Source organism: Globicephala melas, chromosome 5, assembly GCF_963455315.2.
Source record: "Globicephala melas chromosome 5, mGloMel1.2, whole genome shotgun sequence".
NCBI classification, from domain to species: Eukaryota; Metazoa; Chordata; class Mammalia; order Artiodactyla; family Delphinidae; genus Globicephala; species Globicephala melas.
In genome coordinates this window covers 8,784,240-8,809,468 of record NC_083318.1, presented here as the reverse complement: position 1 = coordinate 8,809,468, position 25,229 = coordinate 8,784,240, and the positions used below count along the sequence as shown (strand labels likewise).

General features: G+C 33.7%; 1 pseudogene; it reads right to left on the bottom strand.

The window, feature by feature from the left end:
* Positions 1–483: 483 nt before the first annotated feature.
* Positions 484–1,297, bottom strand: LOC115863752 (putative tyrosine carboxypeptidase MATCAP2 pseudogene; annotated as a pseudogene).
* Between the last annotated feature and the right edge of the window lie 23,932 nt (positions 1,298–25,229).

Genomic DNA, 25,229 nt, shown 5'->3' with positions numbered 1-25,229 from the left:
TGGGCCCGTGAGCCGTGGCTGCTGAGCCTGCGCGTCCGGAACCTGTGCTCCGCAATGGGAGAGGCCACAAGAGTGAGAGGCCCGCATACTGCAAAAAAAAAAAGTTCCTTGGCAAGTATCAAGGCTAGACCCCAAAATGCTTTTAGGGGCCTAAGCAAGCTGAGAATGTAATACAACAGGGAGAACCAGAGTTACTGCATGCTCCATCTAAGGCATTCAAAATCAAAAAGAAAACACAAACACTTGTCTGTGGGCTGACGAATGGGCCATAAGTTTGTAACTCCCAAATGAAAGCTTGGAACCAGAATCTGAAGCTTTTTCCTAATATAGTTGCTTCCTGACACAACGTCTATATAATAGATTCTTTGTAGATTTTGATTAGTGCAAAGTAGTTTACATATGAGTTGTGACACTCACTTGGAGATTTCTTGTCACATACTTACATGTTCTGGATGGGAGTTAACTATAAATAATTGGAATATTTTAAAACAACTCTTTTTGGCTTTCTATAAGATGGCAAATAATTGTTTTCATTACGTAAAATGAAATACCACTACTGAAGTAGCATTTTACCTGCTTAAGAAACTGGTCAGTTGCTTTGTTGTGCTTGGTTAAGACACTTAGCAGAGAAGGATTAGCATATTCAAACTGAGGATTGTAGGTGAAGTCAGACTTAAGAGTCTCACTTTTTCTTTCTCCAAGTTGGTGGGCTTTATAGCAGTCAGTATACAAAATTTCCTTCCAGAAAATTCATCTCCTTTTTCAAAACTTCTAGACAGCTGAGACTGTGGCTTTGGCTTTGGAAAAGTAGAGAAATGGCGTCGCTTGATCTTTCTTTCATTTTGGGGTGTAGGTGGCAGTACTACGCTGTTTCCTGTGACAGAGATACCATGTGTAAACTTTACAGGACTTGACACTGAACTAGTGACAAAAACAGCAGGCTGCCTCTGTAGGCAGTACCAAGTACCACTGCTCATCACAGACACTGGGGCTTTTATCTTGCGAAGATCTTTACTACGTGAAGAGCTACGAGATTGCTGGGTTTTCTACATCTTTTGGAGTAGGTGGAGGAAGACTGTTTTAGTGAATGATGCTCTTTCTCCTCTTTGCTCTGTAGTAGGACATTGTAACTACTGGTTCCAGTTGTGAAAATGTCCTTTAGTATTCCAGGAGGTAAATGTGGCATGCTTCTTTTGCTGTCAATGATCAAGGACTCTTCTGCATTTAGAATAGACTTCTTAGCAAGTTCTTGCTCAGGCCAGTGAAGCTTTTCCGTTCCGCGAGTGGACTCCAGCATCGTCCCAATGAGGCCGCGGGCGGCGGGCGCTGGGGGGCGAGGGCCAGACAGGAACCGCGAGGGCAGCCTCTAGCCTGCAGCCATGCCTCAGATGCGGGGTCGCGGAGGAAGGTTGCTCTGGGCGACTGGGTGCAGGATAAGGCAGGTAAGGACACACGAAGACGTGCTGACAGAGAGCTGTGAGCAGCGTTCCCTCCAGCCCGCAGGTGCTGGAAGGTACTCTGTATAATGTTATTTATATGACACTTTGGAAGAGTCAAATAAAATTTATAATGACAACACAGATTAGTGGTTGTTCAGTGCCCTGGTAAGGTGACTAGGAAGGGACACCAAGGAACAATGGGGATAATCTAACTTGATTTTTATGGTGGTTACATGACTGTATCAATTAGCCAAAATTCATCAAACTCTGCATGTAAAAGATGTGCATTTTATTGTGTGTAAATTATAAACCAATAAAGTTGATTTTGTCATGTAATATACAAGAATTTCTAGCAAATTTCCGTAAAAGAAAAATTGGGAGACGGTGGAGACTTTTTTTCCTACATTATTAAGCTACATTGTAATGCTACTATAATTAAAATTGTTTTCTACTATGCATATATGTAGACAGACAGGAAAGTGGGGAAAAAAGAATAGTTAGAAATTTATCTAAATACATAACAGAATTATAGCAGTAAATATAGGTAGAATTTCAGAGCATTTGGGAGAAAATTGCAAAGTAACATTGCTAGAAAAAACGGTTAAAAACCTGGTGAATATATAGAATTATCTTAACGTCAAATTTTTGCATCATCAAAAATTCTGGTTGCATCAGAGACTTAAACATAAAAATGAACTCACCAAATTATTAGAAAAAATACCAGCGTGTGGATGTTTGTGTTTAGCAAGAGACAAAACCACAAACCCCACACATAAAAATTGGTACCGATGGCTACTCTAAAGCAAAGTTATCTGAATAGCAGTAATATTACTGGAAAGAAAATCAATTTCAAAAACACAAACTGGAAAAAATTGCAATGTGTACAACATATAGCATTAAATAAATAAATTCTTATTAAAGCAGTAGTACCAAATGAAAAAACAAAGACCACAACTCAACAGAAAGATGGGCAAGACGTATTTTATAATAAATGAAATACAAATGGCTGTTACATGTAAGAAGATATTTCCATATATAGTTTATTTGCAATGGGAATAAATCATGAAAAAGAATAAAAATTAAATGACTTCTATATTTATTTTTCTTTTGGTCACTATACCTCCCAATTATCTATGAGTATGCCTCACCTTCTATGCAGCAAATAACTTTTAAACTTTTTGTTGAATGATTGAATGAATGAATGTAGGGAAGTTGGGAGTGAAATTGATCACAATAATATACTTTGTATCAGTTAATTTTAATGTGGAAAGTAATTATCAAAATAAATATTAAGAAATATTTTAGAAAAGTTTTGGTATTTTGAATGATGCATTTATGGAGAGAAAGGGCAGATAAAATAGAAATAAAGAAATCCTTACAGAGGTATTACCAATTGCCAAGTCTCTTAGTGTGTACAGCAGTATTGTTACAATTCTGTTTCACAAACAGATATGATCAGAGGGCTGTACTGACACTGGACAGGGCAATGAAGGTGCCTGAAGCTACTACAACCTCCCTCCAGTAGATTGATGAGTATGTTGAACCTATGGAACTCATACAGTAGATTCCATGGTGAATGTAAGGACTGATTTAGTGATTTAAAACTAATTCCTACACTTGAGCTTGAAACTAAGTTTAATTGTCATCTACCAGCTTTGGAAATGTGCAAGGCCCATGAGATTTCAACAAATTACAACTATAAAAAGTGACCACATAGAAATTGACTTGATAAGGACTTATGATGAGTTTCTGAGTTAGTTCAATAGCGATCCTTGTCATGATTCGGTAGTAAGATGTATATATGCTCAGACATAGATGCCAACCAAAATTATATTTGAGATGTGAAACAAAAGAAAATATTAATTGGCTAAGAAGAACCATTTTATTATACTGACAATGATATGTCATTCTATCTTTTTTCTTTTTCACTCCACCAAAATGTATAATGAATACATTTACATGTGATAAAGGAAAGAATAATGTGAATTGCAATCATGTAGCCAATTGAATTGTGCTTATTTCAAAAATGAAAAATAACATCCTTAATCCCACATTGAGTCCACTTAATGAGAAAGCTGGCAAGTAGACATTTTTGTTTAAAGTCCCAAAGATTTCACCAGTGTGACATTTTGGAATATCTGCTGACTACTTAACTTGCCAAATAATTGAGAATGAGAAAACTGTCAAAATGGGGGTTTCTAGAGATTTAAAATGAAAAGAAAGGTATAGATTTTTAAAATATACTATTTCATGTTATCTGTTTTTATCAGCGAATCAAAGACATATGATTATCCTTTCATTTGCATAGTCTCAACATCTGTTTAATAATTCAAAGTCAATTTGATAGGTTGATAATAGTCTGTGGCATGTTTGAGCCTGGTATGGGTGTCACATCATAATGGGACACTAGTGAAGTGGTCTTTTCTCTGATCCTGACATTAGAATTCTTACTTGACATGTACATGTCACTTGGGGGGGACGAGTGACACTCTCATCCATTTGTCACGGTGATACAGTGCCCAATCCTTGGTCAGTTGAAGTATTTCTCTATAGTTTAAATAATGACTTCTTGCTTTTTGATTTTTAAAGTGATTTTAATGCTCACAAGTTTGACAACTAGCCACTTCAAAAATTCAAATACTCTGGAAATAAGTACAGGGAATATTGTATCAACTAATGCATGTCTTTTATTTTTTAAATATCACAAAATGGCCAGTGGATGTAAGTTAAACAGTGAATATTCTACAGTCATTTTTTTGTTATTGTTGAGATTACTTACAAAAGCAGCAATAATGGCGATGTGAGGATGGATTCTGTTACCTATGGGCTTTCCCCTAGGGAAATGGAATAGAACAACAAATTCAGGAGATGTTATTGGCAGTTTTATGACATATTTCCATAAATAATAAAAAGCATCTAAGACATGCAGGCAGAACTGTTCTGTGACATTCAAGGAAACCTCTTGTTCTAAAATTATGAAAAAAGTCACTTCACACATTTGTGTTCATTGTTAGGTGGATAATTTTGGTGGGGAAATGTTCATTGAGGAGAAACAAAAGCAATGTATTTTGTTAAATCCTTGAAAATTTAAAAGTATGCTAAAATTTTAGTTCTTTGAGTGAGTTGGTACGTCTTTTCTGATATTTGTAGCCATGTTCCTAATCAATCAATACAAATTTTTCTATAAACTGTACATTTTTGAATACTGCATGAATTAATTCAACATATTCAATGTATTTGGGTACCATTGTTTACTACCATGCAATAAGTTATTATTTCATAGTATGGCCTTATTACTTCTTAATGGATGGGTTTAGTATTATTCTACTCAGTGCTGCCCAGCAGTGTCAAAGGAGCTTGTAATCACACCCGCAGAGCCAGAGGCACCAGAAAAGATTAAGAGAAAAGGCAGTCCCTCTGTGTTGAAATGAATGACCTTGTTCTACTATTCATCAGCAAGTGGTGGGGGATCATCATTAATTTTAGTTCATATGTTTTTTGCTTCTACTTTAAATCCCTTCTTGACACCTCTTGAGAGTATATGAATTATTATATCAGCAGGTATGAGGTACTGAAGCATGCAGTCTCATGAAGGGAGAAATCAAGCAGTTGAACCATTAAAATTAATGCAAATAGTCTGTTTCTATTTAAGAAAGAAAAGAGGGGAATCTTGAGGAAGAATTATACATAGTATAACAGAATTGTCTATAAACTACTCTTAAAAGTACATATTGCTTTAATCCAAAATAATTACATTGTTTTGCAATATCAACTTTCTTTTCATGTGTATTAATTCATTACAAATTAGCTATAAAAAGACCAGTCCTAGACTCTAAATTTACTTTTATTTCCCTTTCCTATCAATACAAGGTGTTTTTACAACCTGTTTTCCATCAGGCCAAAAGGAATTTTTGAAATCCATTTCTTTATACTTGTAATTCTGTGTTTTAAATAATGTAACCCATACCAACCAGAGAGAAATGAAAGATTCTTTGAAGCATTGCACACCTCCTCTTGAGTGTCTGCAGCAGGAAGATCCAGCCCATAGTCAGAAAGGGTTTCTCTACATCTATCTTAAAGCATTACTGCCAAAAATTCAGGTTCTATTCTTGGGAAAGAGGAAGAAAATTCTCTATTTATCACAAAACATATTAAATCATCTTTTATATCACTGCTAAGAATCTTTTCACAGAACATAGTAATCTTTTGTAGAGTTCTCACAGTCTAACATTCTTTGACTCTTTTTCTCAAATGCTGTGTTCGCCAATTTCCTCCTTACTTATTGCCACATAACATGGCAATGTCCAAGATGTGTATTTCCAGTGCAAGCTGTTTATACATACAGTTTGGTTAGGTGGAATTTATTCTTCATGTGGTGTTTAAACCTGGGTTCTAGTTTAGCTATGTTTCCCTCCAGCAATCTATAGCCTTTCCACATCTTGATATCTTCATATTAAAAGTGATCAATAGCTTCTGTCTTTTTCTTAAAATATATGAAGTAAGTGTATAAGTTTCTTGGCATATTTTAAGTTTAAGGAATTATTATAGTAAAGATACTGTAAGGTAGACATAAGAATTCTAGAATATTCTCACAAACATGATGTTGATTTTCATCAACATCTGATTATAGAAACTAAAAGTCATTAAATCTTTTTTCCAATATCCGTTTTTCATGTTTGTAAATCATTTTGGTTGTGGCTTAGATAAATGAAACAGTATTATGAAGAGTTTCAAAATGCATGGCTTATCTTTGACAGGCATAGGGATTGTCTTTGACACTAAAACAACACAAAGAGAATGGCTTATCATAAGGAGTGCAGAATACACAACCTCTACCTACCATGAGTAATGGCTGATGGTATTGCTTACTGCTTGCTTTCCATTGCAAAATAATTATCTGGAGCAGATAAGATCACAAGATGGTTAATATCATAAGCCTGCCCCTGTTGCTAATATGATCTTATCAGTCACTGACTGATTACTTTCTAGGGAGAAGTATCAGCCTGTTCCCTTTTTTTTTTTTTTTAAACTGGGCTAAGCTGCGAAGCAAGTACTATACAGTACAATAGTAAAATGAGCTTTTACTTTTTTCTTTGATAAATATTTTGCTCACAGAGCTGTGTTTACCTCATGGGACTATTGCCAAAGGCAGAGGTTCAATTCCACGTGCTGAAATATATCATCATGTTTTGGCATAATTGCATTTCTAATGGCCTCTCAGAGAAAGGAATGTATAAGTGCCAATTACAGCATGGTACAAATAAAGCATTATTATGTGCTATGGAACAATCAACATAATGGCAATATAGTCATATCATATTACGTTCAGTTATTTCTATTTCTTCTATTTGAATCTCTCTGTCAACAAATGATTTTTTAAAAAATGCCCCAAATGTGACTTGAATGCTATAAAAGTAATAATTTCTTTGCCAGTGATGTATGTAAAATAATCTATATAAATGTATACATAGAGAGAGCGCAAGATCTCATATATAGATGTGTGTGTAGATACCCATATGCAGATACAGATATAGATAGGTATTCCATATACAGATATAGATACATATATGATAGTCTACCACCACTTTGATTATTTAAATTATTTTATTTAATTATTTAATTATTCAAATTACTGTTCTGAAAAGCAGAAAATAACTGAGTAACTAGTTTCAGCCTCGTTAACATATGAGACATATGAGAAAGTGATAACAACCAAACACACTAAAAGGAAAAATCACACAAATAATAACTCAAAAAGAAATGTAAGTATAAAACACAAGCACTAAAATGAAATACAGATTGTTTCTAATGTTTGAAGGAAGCTCTTTTTTATTGTTGAAATAAATATTATGCAATAGGGGAAAAATATATTACTTATTTTCTTCAAACCAAAATGTCTTAAAGGTGTACAGACTCTTGAAAATGATGTGCTGAATCAAGGGAATGCTTGCTCTAATGTCAGCATTGGAAAGCTGCCGAACGTCTTCTGATCTTGAGCTACATAACAAGTCAAAAATAAATTTTTTTCACTTCAGTTTTTTACCAAGTCATAACCTGTTTGACAATATGGCAACACTACCCAGGAAAGAACCTTATTGGTTTGGGCATCTAGTTTAAAGGGAGACAAACCATAATTTGTCTGTGATGAAATGACCGTCATTCCTGGTGTGTTGTCCTTGAGCAATTTAAATCTGTCACTGAGGAAGACAGACAAAAGACAGACAAAATCTGTCTTTTTCAGAATAACAGGTTATTGGTTTTAGAAGAAAATCACTTAATAAAATTTTATTTCAGAATTTTTACACTTTCACAATTACAGATTTATAGCGGAGTTTTTAATTATTCCAAACATAGAATATTTATACAATATTAAATATAAAAAAGGAAATATAAAGCCTATTTAATTAAGAAAGCTCAAATGGTATAGTTATGGGAAATATGTATACAGTAAATATTGTAAAAAATGCCAGAGAAAATATTTAGAAGAAAATAGGGTGGCAGTGTGGAGGAGAGGAAAGAAGAGATTAGAAATGAGACACACTACCGTATGTAACATGGACTGTATAATGTGGACTTCATTTGAATCAAAGAAATTTTGAAATCTTTAATTGAAATTTTCTAGTAGATAAAAGTAAAATAATTACAGGTCTGTTCGGTGGCTTAAGTGGTCAACCATCTTAATGCTGGATTTGCAAACGTTATGAGTCATCAAAAGCTACAAATGTTTAACTTGAAATGGATTAAAGACTTGAATAAGACCTAAAACCATTAAACTCCTAGAAGAAAACATAGGTAGCAAACTCTTGACATGGGTCTTGGGAATTATTTTTTGAATTTGACACAAAAAGCAAAAGCAGTAATAGCAAAAATAAACAAGTGGGGCTACATTAAACTAAAAAACTCCTACACAGCAAGGGAAACCATTAAAAAAATGAAAAGGAAACCTATGGAATGGGAGAAAATATTTGCAAATCACATATCTGATAAGGGGTTAATATCAAAAATATATAAATAACTTACACAACTCAACAGCAAACAAACAATTTGATTAAAAAATGGGCAGAGGATCTGAATAGACATTTTTCCAGAGAAAACATATAGATGGTCAACAGGTATATGAAAAAGTGATCAACACCATTGATTGTCAAGGAAATGCAGATCAAAACCCCAGTGAGCTATCACATCAAGCCATTTAGAGTGGCTATTATCAAAAAGTCAAGAAATAACATGCATTGATGAGAAAGTGGAAAAAAGGGAACACTTGTGCACTCTTGGTGGAAATGTAAGTTGATGAAGCCACTGTGGAAAATAGTATGCACGTTCCTCAAAAAATTCAAAATAGAGGTACCAGATGATCCAGCAATTCCACTTCTAGATATTTATCCAAAGAAAACAAAAACACAAACTCAAAAAGATATATGCACCCCTATGTTCATGGCAGCATTATTTACAATAGCCAAGACATGGAAGCAAACTAAGTGTCCATAGATAGATGAATGGGTAAAGAAAATGTGGGAGACACACACACAATGGAATATTATTCATCCACAAAAATGAATGAAATCTTGCTATTTGTGACAATATGGATCTTGACCTTGGAACTTGGATCTTGAGGGCATTATGCTAAGCGAAATGTCAGAGAAAAACAAATACTGCATGATCTCTTACAGTATGTGGAATCTAACAACAGCAACAGCAAAACAGCTGAGCTCATAGATACAGAGGACATACTGGTGGTTCTCAGAGGTAGGGGGTCGGAGGTGAGGGAAATGGGTGAAGGTAGTAAAAAGGTAGAAACTTCCCGTTATAAAATAAATAAGCCATGGGATTGAAGGTACAGCATATGGTGACCATAGTTAACAATATTGCATTGAATATTTGAAAGTTTCTGAGTGAATAAATCTTAAAAGTTCTCATCATAAGAAAAAAATTTACTACTATGTGATGATGGATGTTAACTAAATTTATTGTGGTGATAATTTCACAATATATACAAATATCAAATCATTTTGACATACATGAGAAAAAAATAGAATATGTTAATTATATTTCAATTTTAAAAAGCTGCAAGTAAAATTTAGTGTTTGTGATCATCACACACCTTTGTCTAGTTCACTAGATTTTGTGTGCTTTCATTACATTGTTCTTAATTCATCATTTTACAACTGCATGTATATAAATGCTATTTTTTCACCCATGTAATAGATGCATATTCAAAATTTCAAGCAAAAATGTTATCAGTAAAGAAATTTTTATAATTTATGCATATGTAGAAGTTATATGTGTAACAATATATTAATTTAATATTAATGAGAAAATTTAATCAAATATGTTGTTGGTATATATTAAAGAATAATTGAAAAGTCCTTCCTCCTTTTTTTTCTCCATGGGTAAATGTTTCTTCTAACTTTATATATTTTCTGTGAATTAAACACCTTTAATTTCTGATACTAAAAAAGAGTATCATATTATTTTCCATATTTTTTGATATTAATAATGAATTTTAAAATATTAACATTAAAATTCTGTGAGTTTTCTGTGAATGCTATTATGTCAGAGTTATTTGTGCACTTTTACAAAAGCAGGCAGTCCATCTTGTTAGCTCTTTAACCATACTGTGAAAGCATAATTGTATTCTGTGCATTCTTCATTGACATTAAAATGATCTGTTAGGATCTGCAGGGGGGGTACTGGAACCAATCTCCTGTGGATACTGAGGGATAATTGCACTAGGTTTAGTGCTACAAGACCCAAGTTCATCTCCCTTGGCACTTTTTAATACAACTACCAATGCTGTGGCTCAGTTTGAATGATTGATTTGTGGATGTTGGACTATTCTTGCATCACTGGAATAAAGCCCAGTTGATCATGCCAATCCCCATCGCTTACATTACCACCTGAGTTCCACCTCCTGTCAGCATTATGGGAGAAAACTGCTGAAAGAAGAAGAGAAATGAATGGAGGCATGTTTTGATCTATGGAGAGCATTGAGAAAGGACTTCATTTGGGTGGGAGACCTGAGGACTCGTGAGAAGGGGCCTGAGCTAAGCTGACCTGGCTTCCAAGTCTGGCTTCCTGTGTGACTTTGGATACATCCATTAAACTCTCTGAGGAACAGCTATTAAAGAATTTGAATGGAAAGCAATACACATACAGTAGATAGAAGTTAATTCAAAACTCTTCATTCGGGAGGACCTTCAAGATGGTGGAGGGGTAAGACGTGGAGATCACCTTCCTCCCCACAAATACATCTACATGTGGAACAGCTCCTACAGAACACCTACTGAAGGCTGGCAGAAGACCTCAGACTTCCCAAAAGGCAAGAAACTCCCCACACACCTGGGTAGGGCAAAAGAAAAAAGAAAAAATAGAGACAAAAGAATAGGGACGGGACCTGCACCAGTGGGAGAGAGCCGTGAAGGAGGAAAATTTTCCAAACACTAGGAAGCCCCTTCAGTGGGAGAAACGGGGTGGGGGTGGGAGAAGCTTCGGAGCCACGGAGGAGAGCACAGCAACAGGGGTGCGGAGGGCAAAGCGGAGAGATTCCCGCACAGAGGATCGGTGCCGACCAGCACTTACCAGCCCGAGAGGCTTGTCTGCTCACCCGCTGGAACACGACGAAAAGACAACCCTCAGAATGGGAGAAAATAGTTGCCAATGAAGCAACTGACAAAGGATTAATCTCCAAAATATACAAGCAGCTCATGCAGCTTAATATCGAAAAAACAAACATCCCAATCCAAAAATGGGCAGAAGACCTTAATAGACATTTCTCCAAAGATATACAGATTGCCAAAAAACACATGAAAGGATGCTCAACATCATTAATCATTAGAGAAATGCAAATCAAAACTACAATGAGGTATCACCTCACACCGGTCAGAATGGTCATCATCAAAAAATCTAGAAACAATAAATGCTGCAGAGGGTGTGGAGAAAAGGGAGCCCTCTTGCACTGTTGGTGGGAATGTAAATTGATACAGCCACTGTGGAGAACAGTATGGAGGTTCCTTAAAAAACTAAAATTAGAACTACCATATGACCCAGCAATCCCACTACTGGGCATACACACTGAGAAAACCATAAAAAAAAAGAGCCATGTACCACAATGTTCATTGCAGCTCTATTTACAATAACCAGGACATGGAAGCAACCTAAGTGTCTATTGACAGATGAATGGGTAAAGAAGACGTGGCACATACATACAATGGAATATTACTCAGCCATAGAAAGAAATGAAATTGAGTTAATTGTATTGAGGTGGATCAACCTAGAATCTGTCATACAGAGTGAAGTAATTCAGAAAAGAGAAAAATAATGCTGTATGCTAACACATATATATGGAATCTAAAAAAAATATGGTTCTGAAGAATGTAGGGGCAGGACAGGAATAAAGATGCAGACACAGAGAATGGACTGGTGGACATGGGGAGGGAGAAGGGTAAGCTGGGACGAAGTGAGAGAGTGGCATTGACATATATACGCTACCAAATGTAAGATAGATAGAGCGAAGCAGCCGCATAGCACAGGGAGATCAGCTTGGTGCTTTGCAATGGCCTAGAGGGGTAGGACAGGGAGGGTGGGAGGGAGATGCAAGACGGAGGGGATATGGGGATATAAGTATACGCGTAGCTGATTCACTGTGTTGTGCCGCAGAAAGTAACACAACAATGTAAAACAATTATACTCCAAATAAGTTGAGATCAACAATGTGTTCCTGCCCACCCATCTGTCTGTCAGAGTGAAAACTAGAGGTAAGTTTACTGGTTTGTTAAGATCTCTTTTCCACATATCTTAAAAATATGAATTAAAAAAGTGTGTGAAGAGAGCATTTCACAAAAGACTATTTTGCTTTCAAAGGCATATTTGAAAGTCTTAGATGATCCTACATATACAACTAAATTGGTATTGTTCAGTATTAGAGCATATAAAAGGAAATTATGACTGTCTACATATCAGACACGTGTGATTATTTGATCTGTTTACTTGCCCCTAGTGTCTGAAGACTTAAATTTATATAAAATATCTTTTTCAAATAATTTCTCTGTCAAAAATTTACATGGATTCCTTATTTCATTAGCAACTATTAATTATAACCTCTTTTGAGTTCACTCACAAGCCCTCTCTACTATGGCCTTCTTCCTGTTTAAATGTTTTCCCTTGAGTTGGCTCTATTCCTGCTTTGCTTCTCTTTACATGTCACATTCATCTACAACATTTTATGTGTTTCATTCTGACAGGCATTTACTCCTTTATTCCTTCAATGTGTTCATGAGCTTTTTATTTCTAAATGCAAAGTCTAAATATTTTATTAGCTTTTTCTGCTTACTTTATTCAAGCGTCCTTCCATCCCTGAATGCTGACAAAGTCTATAACTAGATTCTGTCAGCAAACTGATAATGTTTATAGCAGTACCTTCTATCTGCTTTCTTCCAAGAAATTATATCCAGGCTATTGTCATTAATAATACTGTATATTAAAAACATACCATAACGAAAAAGAAAAAACAAATGATATATATGGCAAACATGTTAAATATTATTAACTTAAAAATTCCTACAAGCAACAAGGATATACTGGACAGCACAGGGAAATATAGCCATCATTTTGTAATAATTTTAAAGGGAGTGTAATCTATAAAAATACTGAATAAATGTGTTGTACACCTGAAACTAATATAAAACTATAAATCAAATATACTTCAATAAACTATGTAAAGCTGTTGTCAGAGAATTTAAAGTAATAATCAGAAATAAGTTTAAATCCCCCCCCCAAAAAAGAACATTTGATGACATGGCAAAATATATAACATATTGTGGGTAAATAAGGCCCTGAGACTATGTATAGCATAGCATAATTCTATTAAAAATTATTTTACATATATACATACACACTATAGGCATAGAAAGAAAATACATCCACAGTTTAACAGTTTATCTCTGGGTAATAGAATTATTGATGATTTTTTATATTTTACTTAATAATTTTCTGTATTTTTCAGATGTTCCAAAATAAACTTTAAAATTTATAAAAAATTAAATTTGAAAAAATGAATTCCTACAAGCAAGAAAATAATAATGCCTAAAAAATATTAAAGAACATGCTCTAGTAATTCTCAGAATTTTAGAATAAGTATATTTAAATTTTTCATCATAAAATACAAAATAATACCTTAAACTGAGAGACATATTAGCTTTTCAACAAGAAATTCTTGTATTTTTTTCAGTTCTAAGAAATAGTGTAAAGAAATGGATACTGTGATATATTGTTACTACCAATAGAAACTAGAAAGCAATATCCCATTATGAAGTGATAGCTTTAAACACATTCATATTTCTGTTGTGGCAATGCTACAAATGTGCCTTTTTCCTAGAGAAATAATGAAAACAATTTAAAAGCTTTACATATATGAAAATTTATCATAGCCTTATTTATGATACCGAAATTTAAAGCAGTCTGTAGGTTATAGTTAAATAGTTAAAATGAAATCAGGAATATCGAATTGTAAGGGATATTGGGCAGTTATTAAAATTATCCTGAAATGGTGATAAATGTAACCATATAACCCAACTTAACTGGTGTGGTTGGTATCAAATACTTTTTTCAATTGTTCTATGTAATTATACTCATATTACTTAGATAGCATTCCCTAATACTGTATTCAGAATACATTTACTGACAATGATTTGCTCTTGTTTCTTTTGGTCTAGTTTTAGAATCCAGGATGTCCTTCTTTATCCCAGCTTCCCACTGTCCATGCATGGTTTGTGAGTTATGTGTCCTAATTATTCATTGATTCTGTATTCTCTTAGTCATTCCTTCCTCTGTTATCCTAGTTCAGATCTGCATTATCTTTCCTCTAAATCTGTTTTCTTTGCTATTCTCCCTGTCTCCAGACTTGTTCAATTAAAATTCACACTTCATTTCCTGCCTAGGGGATCTTTGTATGATGTAAATCAGATTGTGTCACTTTCCTTAAAATTTTGACTTCTGGATAAAATCTAAGTTCCTTGCCCTTCCATGGCAAATCTCATCTGTCATCTCTCCATGTCTCTCTATTGAAGCTTAACACACACTGCACACAGCTCCCTCCATACTGAGCTATATGCTACCTTTGTTTATATTCTGACTTCTTCCTTGAAGATATTCTTTCCAATTCCTTACCTGTTAATTCCTTCTGTTCACCCTTCATGACATAAAATATGAAGTTAAATACAATGGAAGATTACAATAAGTATGAAGGATCTTATTAAAAATTTTTATATCTTATTCTAAAACATCTTTCCTTTTTTTAATTTTGTAATTTTAAATTAAACCTGCAAATGAGTATTTAGAAAAGTCAACCTGACCTCATTTAAATTCTTCTTTGCCATATTTTTGCTAGTTTAATCCATATATATATATATATATATATATATATATGTCAAGAAACAACAGAAGGCCAGTGCTCCTTTTGAATGGTCAGTCTTCTGTCAACTGACATACTCTGACTTGAAGTTGAAGGGTCATACATCTGAATCTGTGATGGGGGTCCAAAAATGATTTAAAAAATGTAACTGACTTGTTAAGTTTTAGGCTTTGAGGTATTTGAAGAAAAAAAGCTGAAAGTTTCATATGTTAAATCATTTTTTTAATTTTTATTCATTTATTTTTGGCTGCATTGGGTCTTTGTTGCTGCGTGCGGGCTTTCTCTAGTTGGCAGTGAGCGGGGGCTACTCTTCGTTGCAGTGCGTGGCCTTTTCATTGCAGTAGCTTCTCTCGTTGTGGAGCACAGGCTCTAGGCGCGCGGGCTTCAGTAGCTGTGGCACGCAGGTTCAGTAGTTGTGGCTTGCGGGCTCTAGAGCGCAGGCTCAGTAGTTGTGGCACACGGGCTTAGTTGCTCTGCGGCATGCGGGATCTTCCCGGACCAGGGCTTGAACCTGTGTCCCCTGCATTGGCAGGTGGATTCTTAACCACTGTGCCACCAGGGAAGCCCCCCATATGTTAAATTATTGACAAAGTAAAAATCCTTTCAAAAATATCATGTAAAATTATTACCTAATAATATACAGTGAATTTAAGACTATTGTCATGTATCTTAAGGAAGCAACATCAATCTCAAAAAGACATCTGTACCCTCATGTTCATTGCAGCATTATTAACAATAGCCAAAACAGAGAAACAACCTAAGTGTCTATGGATGGATGAATGAATATAAAAAATGTGGTATATATATAAAATAGAACATTATTCAGCCATTGAAAAGAAGGAAATACTGCCATTTTGACAACCTGGATAGACCTCGAAGGCATTAAGCTAAGTGAAATAAGTCAGAGAAAGACAAACACTGTATGATCTCCTTTATACGTGGAATCTAAAGTAAACTTGAATTCTTAAAAACAGAGAACAGATTGATGGTTGCCAGAGTTGGGGGATGGGGGATGGAAGAAATGGGTAAAAAGCTACAAACTTCCAGGTGTAAGATAAATAAGTTTTGGGGATGTAATGTACAACAGGCTGACTGTGTTAACAATACTGTGTTGAATATTTGGAAGTTGCTAAGAGAGTAGATCTTAGAAGTTCTCATCACAATAAAAAAAATTGTAACTATGTGAGGTGAAAGATGTTAACTTGTGGTAATCATTTCACAATCTGTACATGTAAAAAATTATGTTATAATCTTAAAATAATACAATGTTAGATGTCGATTATATCTCTGTAAAACTGGAAAATTAAAAAAAAAATAGACTCTTGCCTAACATTTTAAAACTCTAAATGCAAATTTTGATAATTTAAGATAATTTAAGATATGTTAACTATTACTGCCTTCTGGAATCTATTATTGCCAAAAACTTATTTTTGGTAGATCCTAATTTAAACAGAGTTAAAACTAATGTTGAAAAATATAAAAACTAACATTCAAAATACAAAAATTATTTTCAATATTTCAAGTTATATATCACCAAGATCAGAGTTCAACAAACTATCACCCAAGAGTCTGCTGCTTTTTTTTTTTGTAAATAAAGGTGTGTTAGAGCACAGTCACACTCATTCTTTTACTTACAGTTTTTGGCTACTTCCTCCCTACAAGGGCTAGTACAGTTGAGTAGTTGCAACAGAGCTTGGATGACCCTCAAAGCCTAAAAATATTCACTCTCCTTTTGTTTTTCACAAAGTTGTTTGCTGACCCCTGATCTAACCTACATATTTTGTTCACTTCTGACTCCACCTTAAGAAGAATACTGGGGAATTGTGTTTCACTCATTCTCTATCCTTCTTTATAGCCTCTATACTTTGTCAGTTTCCTTTATTGATATGTAAGTAGTTTAACGATTTTGGGGTGAGTGAAATTGTTCTCTTCAGCTGTTTTCTTTATTCAGTTTTTGTCTTTATTTCCATAATTCATACATATTCCACAGGAAAAATAGGCTTGTTAATTATTGGGTGTAAGTACAGGCAACTCAGTGATTTAAGACTAAACAAGTGAGATTTACACATTGCCAAACCACTCAGCATACATCTCATTACTATGTCATTCATGAGAGCTGATAATTCTGCTTCTGGACCTAAATTAACCCTCTAATCTGACTATATAAAAAAACCTTCAGTACTTTTGGAAGATAAGTATATTAATTTTTCTGAGTTAGATAACCCATTAAAAATAGTTGTACATTCTATGTGCAGTTTATTTGATGCTACATAGCCAACTGGTGAAACGTAGTATGACATTATGAGGCAAAATATGTTTTAAATGTTTATCATATTTTATGAATAAGGGAAGAGAAAATTCTACCAGTCACAAAATCAAAGGCAGAGATACATTCTACAACATAAGAAGGATCAGTTATTTTCAGTTCAGTCCTTAATTGAGCCTTTTTTAAAAATATGTATTACAGATTTATAAAGCTTCTAACTGTAGGAGCTAGGCTATCATTTATTTACTATATCTTCCCAATTGAAAGTATGTTCCATGATAGCAGGGAATGTGTCCTATTCACCCAGAAGCTAAAGTAATGTACAGTAGGTACTCAGAACAGCATCTGTTAAATGAATGGTTTGAAGTTACCTAACTAGATCCTTCCTACCACATTGTGAGTTAGGCACAACGTTGTGAGTTGTGTTGATGTTCTCAATTTTTAAAGGAGGTAAGTAAGACTCAGAAAAATTATGTGACTTACCCTAAGACACACAGCTTTTATAAAGAGCCAGGATAAAAACAACAACAAAACAAAAAATTATGTCTTCTGCATCCCAGGTGTGTCTTTTTTGCTTATACAATATTTCCTTTTCTTTGAAGAATAAAGAAACTGGAATTGGTTACCTTAGGGAAATTTTTATATGAAGATTTAAGAAGAAGAAATAATTTTAATGTATTCTTAAAATTTTGTTGGTTTTTTGTCTGTATAGCTCAAGACACAAAAGATAAAATGGCTTCAGTTGAAGTGGAGATAATTCAGGTAGTGACAAGAAATTTCTTCTTAATCTTTCATTATCTTCTTGACTTGGACTCAGTAGAGAGATTCATCTGCTTACTTCTGCATTTTAATTATCACCACCTGCTAACTGTATTAACTACCAGAAGAACAGAATGAGTAACAAAGTGCTGGAATGTTGTTACTCCACCCACAGAGAAGCATTGCAGACTTAGCAAAAGATGGTTCAGTAGTTCTTCATGACATAGTAGATAAGGGAGAATGCAGAAACTTTTCAAAATCACCACATTTAAAATGTTTTGAGCATGGGTATTATATCTAAGATTTATTGATGATTTTCTTTGATTGTAACTTTTATATAATTTCAATTTTTTAAAGGTTGTAGTACCACTGAAGTAATAGTCATAAAATAAGGCCTGACATGCATTTTACATGGAAGAAGCTTTTTTTCCAAAGTTTCCACAAATAGCTAGATATTTGATTATTGTACTAAACTCACAGTTAACAAAGATGAAAGTGGTGAGAGAAAGTGTTGATTAAAAATGTCTCCTTTTCTCTTTTCCAATTGTTTTATCCATTTTTGTCAAAATGGACAAATATGAAATAATTCAATTTATTTAGCCTGAAAAAAAAGATGGGACCATTATGCTCAGTTTTATGACAACAATTTTGAAAAATAACTAGAGGTAAAGGATCATGTCCTAAAATAATATTGTCAATGAATTGAGTCAAAAGAATATACAAAGACAATATCAAACGTAACTACGTATTTAAATTTTTATTCCTAAAATAGTTGTTAGGTCTTGAATTTTCAGGTGACATAACAAACCATTAATAACAGATACTTTCAATGTTATGTAAATTCTGCTGGAGAATGGGAACAATAGGAAAGCTTTCATATTAATTTTGTGGGGGTTGTCTAATTCTGACACAAAATCATGGCAAAAATAACAAAAATAAAACTACAGAACAAACTAAATATGAATGTACAAAAGAAATACTAAATTATTAGCAAAGAAAATCTAGCAGTGTAAGGAAAAATGCATTGTTACTCCAGAATGAAAGCAGGATTCAAAATTAGAAAATGTGTTAATAAATTTACTTTGTAATTAAAGAATATAAATGATAAGATCTATTAATAAAGGCTAAAAGGTCATTAGATAAAATTCAAACATTCCCCTCTAAAGAAATCCCTCAGGAAGCTGGCAGTAAAAGAAACATCCTAGTCCAATGTGGAGAATCTTATCAAAAACCTGTAATAGACAACACTTATTGGTGAAATTTTAGAAGTATTCTTATTAAAACATTACTGCTATGTTTCACTTAACATGGAACTGGAAGTCCTAGAAGATGAGATGGGGGGAAAAAAGAATAAGGGTGATAACATTTAGAAAGTAAGAACTAACACAGTTAGAATTAGCTGTATTATCTCCAGTTTCTGAAAAGAGCAGCCACCTCCTAGTGTTTAATCACAGTGAGCTCCAAGATGTCCTAATCTCCAACCACTGGGTTAATTTCAGCCAACCCAGTTCTCTCTCTGTATCCTTCAGAGTTCTGTGAACTGACTAGGGTCAAGAGCTCAGTAGAGCTGAAGGGAGCTGCCAGGTGTCAGAGTAGCCAGTTCAAGCAGTGTGCCAAAATGGAAGTAATCATCAAGCCTTAATCACTTACTATGCTAGTATAAGTAAAAGGCTAAAACTAGAGCCAGCATCAACTCCCTCCTTTTCCAATTTCACCCTTGGAATGGAGTGCCAATCAGCGGTTGGATCAGCACAGGTGTGCTGGTCATATATCAATGCTGAAGGAGCCCTGAAATAAAGGCTCTTGGAATTTTAATAACTGGGGGGCTAACAGAAGGCAAAAGGGGGAGGGCTAGGAGTAGAAAAGAACTAGGCACTGTGTCAGAGTAGGGAAAGGTGTCTTCAGGATTTCCCTATAAGGGAACTTCCAAATGCAAGTGCCTGGGCTGGGAATGCAAATATACAAAAGAGGATGCCAGCCAGAGGGTCTTGAGTCCCTGACTGTAACTCCTTCAGAGAGTGCAATGCATTGACTATGCATCAAGTCCAGCGAAGAGACAGCAGTTTTCTGCTATGAGGCCTGCCATGTAAAGCCTTTGTACTTGCCTATGGTTGAGCCTGAAAAATCACACAAGGATTTTTGGCCAGGAGCTGGACTGCTCATTCTGGAGGTCCTCAAGACTGCCCTCAGACTCAATAATTTTCTAGAACAATTCTTAGAACTCAGAAAAGTTGTTATGGTTATGGTTTATTACAGTGAAGGGATACAGATGAAAATAAACAAAGGGAAGAGGTACATACAGCAGGGTACAGAAAAGATCAGTTGCAAAGCTTCCAGTTGTCTTGTCTCAGTGGACTTCTGTGAACAGTGCTATTTCTCTCAGTAATGACATGTAATAATAACACACACAGTATTGCCAATGAGGGAATCTCACCAGAGTCTTGTGTTCAGAGTTTGTATTGGGAGTTGGTCACACAGACATGGCTAAACAGTTACATGGCTGATCCTACTCTCCAACCCCTACAGTGGTCATGCTGGTATCATGTATCCCAAGCTCCCACACATAAATCGCATTGCTGACATAAATTACCTGGTATGGCCCCAAATCTCCAGATAAGCAAAAACATTCCTGTTGAGCAGGACATTCCATGGGCTAAAAGGTTCCCTTCCAGGAAGTGGGGGCAAAGGGCCAAATCTTTCTATGGTCAAAGTTAATCTTTTACTACACACTGTTTTTCTCCCCAGAATCATCAATTGCTTCTGTGTTTTGGGATCATTTCCATGAGCATATTAATATGTCATACAAGATATATAAATATCAAATTAAAAAGCAGCAGAAATAATGCAAATTCTCTTTGATCCAGTGTCAATCTTCAGCTACTATCTCATTTCTCTGTTATGCTTCTTATGTAAAATATACTGAACTCTCCAGGCAGGGTGTGTTATATCACTAGCAATCTCCAGGGCAGTTGCCTCAATTCTGAATCAATCTCTATACTACACTGACTATACTGAAACAAAGTCATTGTCAGACAATAACTCCTATGTGCTTCAGAGAACCTAGGGTTTCTTTGATCCACCCTGGGCATAGTTACTCAAATCAGGGATATCATGCAGGCTGTTGAAATGTTCACAGCTGAAAATACAGTCGGAGGATTATTTACAATAGTAATTGATTCTTTTTTATTTCATATATGTTCTGTTTTCTAGTTTATTCAGTTCTTTGATGTAGCTTATTCCATATAGATTTGAAAGTATCTTATAAATAGCTGCATATGTAATTTTGCTTTAAATTACTTTTTAACTTGTAGCTGTTTCACAGTAGTTTTCAAGACCAGTAAGCAGATTTTCAGTCCTTTTTTCAATAATTTTTTTATGAATTCAGAAAGTTAACAGAGTTGATGTTTAGTACAGTTCCAGACTAATTTTGAACAAATTTCCGAACTAGAAAAAGAATCACAATACAAAAAAGTAATAGCATATTATAGTACAGAAAGCTAATTTCCTGTTGCTGTTACAGATTCACTCACTAAAAATGTCAGGACAATCTTATTTCATAATTTTAACACAGTAGTGGAGAGCTGTTGTAATAGAGCAAGTATTATGATGATTAGGTTTTACTGAATAATGTGGTTCTTCAAAGGTGATAGTTTTGGATATTGATTTTCCAAATGGACTGGGTCATTGGGTGAATGCAATTTGAAAAGGAACCAAATTAGTCTCTTGAATTTACCTGGGCCTGCTACCAGTAGAATACATTATCTGAGGAATCCCGTAGCTAAGTTTAACAAGTCAAGGACTCCCCCTGTCTGTTTGTACACTCCTGGAATTCTTTCTTAGTTAGTGTTTACCTGTAAAGCCATAGATGACTGCAAGGAGTTGCTCAATGATTGATTTTCTTTGCTAAGATAAGCAAATTCCAGAATTGAATTGAGAATGCAAAGCTTTTTGATTCATATTACAAAATGAAGAAGTAGGATGTTGATTACATTGTGCAAATATAAGTTATTATTGGGAGATAAGATAGAAATATTTCTGCTGAGACGACTGACATAAGAGTGAAACAAATAAATATTCCTCAATAGAAAACACCTTCATGTGAAAGGCAGTACATTATTCTTTAATTCCTATTAAGAAAAAAGACCTCATTCATTGAGACTACTGCAAATGCAGTCAAATTAGTGAACTGTTATGTCTCTAAGATTCTAAGCATATTTATTTTTTCATATTTCAATCTTTCTGAAATTGGAATATCATTCAGTGTGCATATTTAATGTAGAGTGTTTCCATTTCATGTTACTAATTGATGATATACTTTACAATCCATAGGAAAAAATTAAATTCTATGGAAATATCATTTATTTTTAAATATTGTTATGAACTATTTATAGCATAAAGAAAAGATCAGGGATAAGAAATGCCTAATACTAATATTTTGTTTTATTTTCATGTAACAAAAACAAAAGGTAAATTTGAATGTTTCTCTCTGTATGTCTGACATATTTCAAGTTTCTTTTCTCCATCTATTAGGAGTAGTAGATGGAGAAAAGAAATTTGAAAAAATCTCGAGTTGACAGATACCATTCATGTGCATGTTTTTATACTACTATTCATAAAAATTCATACTATATATAAAGTATATATTTATATACTATAGAATTATATATAATATATACATTTTGAATATTGTATTCAATTCTAACATACTTTTATATATTTAATGTCTGTGAAATTACAGTCATTGGCATCTTAAAACAACAAATGGCAATATTTTGTTTTATTTTATGGTAAATAATATGAGTATGTTATTTTATCTTCATGTTCTGTATCATTTATTTTATTCTAGTTTTTATTGATGTTTATAAGATACTTTAGTCATTCATTTTAATCAATCTCCTTTCTCTCCGGTAAAGGTTATGTTTTATTTCACTTTATAATTCATATGGTGAAGTTTCAATTATTACCTGGCCACAGAAGGTTCATATTTATTTATACTTCTTAGCATAGCAGGCATACACACACATTCATATATATATATATATATATACACAAACATATATATGTATACATATATATGTGCATAAGTATTTCAGTTTTGAATAATTTTTAAATATTGAGTAATCAAGTATCTCTTTGTCAATTCCTTCATTTTAGTATTTTGCAACTGCTGTATGTTCTATCAAGTCATTTTGTCATCTATTTCACTTACTCATTATTTCTCAGTGCAGTGTTTTGGAAACTATCTTCCATTTCACAACTCTTTTTCACTATCTACTAAAGGATTTATGCTCTCAACTGAGTCATTTTTATTTCAATATTTATTACTTTTATTTCCAGCATTTATAATTGAATTTTTTTCCTGTAATTTGGTTATGCCAGATTGTTTATTTTCTCTTTTATAGGTCCTGATGTATAATTACCTACTCATTTTTGTTATTACATCTTAATTGTTATTATCTTAATTTCACATTTTTACTATAACTTTGGTGGTTAACATGCGTGTTATATAATTGTGACATATTATGATAGTATAAATACTTTGCTGCATTCTTGAAAATACTAGAATCTTAGATGGCCTGTTGTATTATTACATTTTGATTCTACATATATTACATGATAGCCAACATAAAGTATAGTGTAATGTATACCCAACGTTATGGCCCATGTACTTACCCTTTTAATTGCTTTTTGTTCCTTCCTTTATTTTAATGTTGCTTTGTGGTATTATACACTATACTACATAAAATATGCCCATTAGGTTTCAAATAAAAATTTCTTTGTGAGAGAAAAGGCTTAACCTCACATCAATTATTGTTTTTCAGAGGTGAGCCATATACCACAAGAAACCCACCACTACTTAACTACTGCCAGACTAGAGTTAAGTTCCATTCTTCAGTCTGAGTTTTTGTTTTTTAGTGGACATTGAGATGTATATTCAGTTGAGTAATCTCTTTAAAATTTGGATCCAACACAGTATCTTTTTTTAAAAAGATGAGATATTTTAAAGTGAAATTTTATATACCAACTTAACTTGATGTCTCTTATTTCTTATTTAATTTGAAACTTACAAATTAAGCAGGCATGTGTGAAGATGTTTCAGTATCTTAAAACTCAATACTTAAATATTTGTTTGAATACGTTATAGTCAATAAACAGAAATAAAATTGCAAAATTCAATCAGTTATTAATAAGTAGACATTACTCATATAAATTTTGAATTGGCTGAAAAGTCATAGTGTGAAAATAGATACTCACAGCAGATATCCAGCCAACACTCATGGAGTTATAAGTAAGTTTTAAGTAAGTTATAGGCTGTTTTTGTTTTTTTTCTGAATGAAGAGATATTTCATCTTTTTTGTTTAGTTCCATTGTAGTGTACTGGAGGCTAAAAAAGGTGGATATTTATCTATGTACACTTTCAAACACATAAACAGGTATTTTCATGAATCCAGGTTTTTTATTCACCTTCTCCTAATGATATGTGTTGTGATTTATCAAACACAAATAAAGCCTTCTGCCTAACCTATTAGAATTTAAATCCTAAAACTCTTGTGGCTTTAATATAATTTTCATATACTTTCCTTGTACCTCAATTTCCTTAAGAGTTTTTTAGACTGATTAATTTGATTTAAGTTAAATGAAATGGCTTTACATTTATTTTTGGTGTGGGACTTGGAGTTTAAAACAGAAGTGAAATAAGGCATAACCATACAAATATATAAAAGAGAATCATTCATAGCCAAAATATGCTGTTTTCCTTTATCCTTCAGAAAAGAATGTTCTTTTTCCAATAACATTTGAAGAAACCATAGAGCATATTTACTAAAGTTGATTTTTTAAAAATCTGATTATATTATTTTAGAGGAAAAGGAACAATTGGAGAACATCTACTTTCGCCAATATTTGTGTCCTCCCTGTAACTGATATACACTTCTGTAAAGAAGTGAAAATCATCATATGTTACTTTCAAAACGTGGGAATAGCAAATGAAATTGTGTGTGTTTTTAAATATTTTATTCTTTCAGTCATTTGCAGAGAGCTCATCATTTGTGTTCACAGCATTCAAGAGAATGGTATAGAAATTACAATATAAAAATGCATAAAGAGAAATATGATATAAAGAATTCTTCTTTGAGATATCACAGGCTGATGGATAAAAAAATAAAGAAAAAATTACCTGTTTCTACTGACAGTAATGGTTTTCTAGGTAATTCATACCAATCTTCTCCACAAGGACAACTGTAAAAGATGAACAAATGCCTTTAAAAATAAATCTACATGAACAAATTCAAGAGATGACAAAGCAGTGAAGAATTATGTTGCAGTTAGGACCATTCTTCCCCTTGGAGTATCTGGT